Below are 3,754 nucleotides of genomic sequence, written 5' to 3' on the forward strand. Positions count from 1 at the left end.
GAGGATGGCGCTGCAGATAGCGCTGCAGAGGATGGCGCTGCAGAGGATGGCGCTGCAGAGGATGGCGCTGCAGAGGATGGCGCTGCAGAGGATGGTGCTGCAGAGGGTAGCCGCTGCAGAGGATGGCGCTGCAGAGGATGGCACTGCAGAGGATAGCGCTGCAGAGGATGGCGCTGCGGAGGATAGCACGTGCAAGGCCCTGGACTCTAGTTTCTGCACCACAGAGCCAACTTGAATCTATTTTTTGTTTTCATTTTTTTTGAAATTATAATATAATTGCATCTTTCCTTCACTTTCCTCTCTCTAAACCCTTCCATGGCCAACTCCTCCTTGATCTTTATCAAATTGATGGCCTTTTCTATTCATTGTTATTCATATGCATTCATATATGCAGATATATTCACATATATATATATATACTTATATACATATAATTCCTAAATGTAAGCTGATCATTTTTTTTAATTTTATGTGGATTGGTATTTTTGCCTGCATGTATATGTATGTGGGGGTGGGGGGTCAGATTTTGGAGTTACAGACTATTGCAAACTGCCATGTGGGTGCTGGGAATTGAACCTGGGTCCCCTGGAAGAGCAGTCAGTACTCTTAACGGCTCAGCCAACTCTCCAGCCCTGCTCATAATTTTTTTTTTATAATGTTACTTGTGTACGTTGTTTTCAAGGCTCATCATGTAGTATTTGTTAACCAATTAATGTGCTCTCCTCCAGGAAGACTACTTCTCCTATTCATAGCTTTCTTTAGCTGCCTGTAGTTCTTGGTGTAGTTGAGCTCCATTCTTTGTATAGGACTCTGGCAAAATAAACTTCAAGACAAAACAATTCATTCAATAGAGAAAGACCCACTACATAACTGTGGAAGATTCCATAGATAGACAGACAGACAGATAATACATAGGTACATAGAAAAAGCAAAGTTGGAACTGATAATCTGTTGTTTGACTATATATGACAAGTTAACTTTCCTTGTATATAATGGAAACATTCTGCTTTGGAGGGTTTCTTTTAAAGAAACACACACACACACACATTACAGCTTATACCTCTCCTATGATTTCTCATTGCATTCAGTTATAAAATTGAATCCCGTTACCTAGACCTGCATAGTCTTACATGGTACCGTCCCTGCCCATTTCTCTGGCCTCACCTTGTCCCGTCTTCACTGGCTGTGCTCTGGACACACCTATGTTCCTCCATCTCTGAGAACAGTCTGTGCCCTGTCTGGTCACAAGACCATGCACATTTGTTTCCTCTGCCTCTGCCACACTTTCCCATCCTTTAGCTTCCAGTCTTGATGTCAGCAGAGAGATGTCTTCTTTAACTGAATTAAATCCTTTCTTCTCAATTTCTATCTTGACCTCTTTCCTTTCTTTTTCACAGCATATTTCAACTATTTGCTCTGGCTCTTCAGAAGACAGGCATTTTACCATAATAGTTGCTAATTGTTAGATGTAGTCTTTCTCAAACTGTCCAGAAGCTATGAAGGCATGAGCTGTCAACTTCTCTTCTTATCACTAGTAAGGTCGTGAAATCTCCTAACCAATTCTGAAAAGAAGTATAGCATTTTCAACAAGATCTTTGTCATTTGTCCTCTTATTTCATTTATTTCTCCATGATGTTGTTCCCCATTATGTAACATGAGGGCTGGTTTCTTGGGGTTTCTGTCCCACCTGGTACCACAACAAGCCTGCAAGCCCCAAAGAAAATCACACAAAGATTTCCATAAGTTGTAAAACTGATTGGCCCATTAGCTCAGGCTACTTATTAGCTCTTGTAGCTTATATTAACCCATTATTCTTGTCTATGTTAGCCACATGGCTTGGTACCTTTCTCAGAGGGGTAGCTCACATCTTGCTTCTTCAGTGGTCTTGGAAGGAATGGCAAAGGAGCTTCCTTCATCCCAGAATACTCCTGTTCTCATCACCCCACCTCTCCTTCCTGTCTGGTTGACCCACCTATACTTCCTGCCTGGCCAATCAGCATTTATTTAAAACATGATTGACAGAATACAGAAAATTCTCCCGCACCACCATCAGAACTTCTTCTATAGTCCTCATTTAAACACAGAGTCAAAAAGCAATGTCCTAATCTGGAGAGATGGCTCAGTGGCTAAAAACACTTTCTGCTCTTCCAGAAGACCCAAGTTTGATTCCCAGCATAAGCACAGTGACTCACAACCATCTGGAACTCCAGTTCCAGGAGATCCAACATCATTTGCTAGCCTCTGTGGGCACCAGGCATGCAAATGGTGCACAGATATACATGCAGGAGAAACGGACATGCACATAAACTTAAAACTGCAATATCTATGCAAGCATGCCTTTCTGTAGTGAAAGCTTTCGCAAAGGCTAGCGTGGATGTTTGATGCATCTATTTTTCTTGCTGGGATAATCGCAAACACATGTTGATAGGGCTATTAAGGGAAATACTTTCCAGCAGCTGTTGACTTCATCAATTCCACTATGCAATGAGTCATTTTAAGTTCTAGAGCTACGCAGTTAAAACTGAGGAAGTGTTGTTTTTTTTTTATTATGAGAAGAGTGGGAAGAGTTAGACATGGAGAAAATGAAAAGTACTAACCAACTTAAGGAGGGATTGCATACTATAAAAGCTGAGTAATCCACGTGCTAAAAAAAAAAAAAAAAAAGACGATGCATCTACCAAGGGCTTTAATGGAACAACTGAACAACTGGGGGAGGGGAGGGGTCTGGATACTGCATAAAGGGTAGGATTTTTTGCAACAGAAAGAAAATATTCTCTTTTTTATGTTTAAAGTGTGGCAGTAGCTGCCAGCTGGAGCTGTCCTATGAACTCCCAATAAAGAAGCTTATGGCTGTATTAATTATGCCAAGTATCAATGAGTTAACAGCTATTCCGGGCATTAGTCAGCACTCATTTCAGGGATATATCTCCGAAATCCCATATCATATTGCCTACCATCTTGGAAAATGTGACATGCAGTCACATGCCAACTCTCAGTCAGGAGGCTGGGCAGACTGTGGAATACAAGTGTACATTTTGGAGGAGCACAGTCAGTCTGTACCATAGTAGGTATTATTTTGTGCTTGGCAGAGACTTTTCTTTGTCTTGATGCCTTATTTGTTACTGACAATAATAGTTTCCATTTATTGAGACCATGCTATATTCTAGGCAATAGCCTACACACTTTGTAAATATCGCTAACAGCCCTGTGTTTTGTACTAGCGAAGTCAAATGAATATCACTGGTCTGTGTTAAAGATTAGGAAACCAAAGCTTGGTCAATAACTCAATCGGGGTCAGGCAATGAGCTTAAAACCCATGACTGTTAACTGTAAAGTTTTTCTGTGTGGAAAACTCCTATTATACTTGGGAGAATGTGCTAAAGTGTAGTCATCAGCCAGGAAAAGAAAGCAATAGTAAATGGTTAAAAGTGATTGAAACAATGTATTTATTGTTTAGTATATGATTCTGTTAACAATGCTATTTAATTAGTGGAACAATGATTTATCATTATGGGGAATAGGAAAATCAATAAAACAAGGTCTTTTGTCTCCATGGTGCCTAAGGAGGCAGCAGTGGCAACAATTGCCAGATCAGTGGATTCATATTTTGCTGTCATCAGCTGGAAAAAAAAATAACTTTTTCATTAACAAAAACTTTTTAGAATAAATTGTATAGCTTAATCCATTGACCTTAAAACCTTTGCCTTGTAGGATTCCTGGGAACCTTGGGGTAGAGTAAGGATTGATGTGGAAG

This window comes from Microtus ochrogaster, linkage group LG10 (assembly GCF_000317375.1).
Source record: "Microtus ochrogaster isolate Prairie Vole_2 linkage group LG10, MicOch1.0, whole genome shotgun sequence".
In the NCBI taxonomy this organism is placed as follows: domain Eukaryota; kingdom Metazoa; phylum Chordata; class Mammalia; order Rodentia; family Cricetidae; genus Microtus; species Microtus ochrogaster.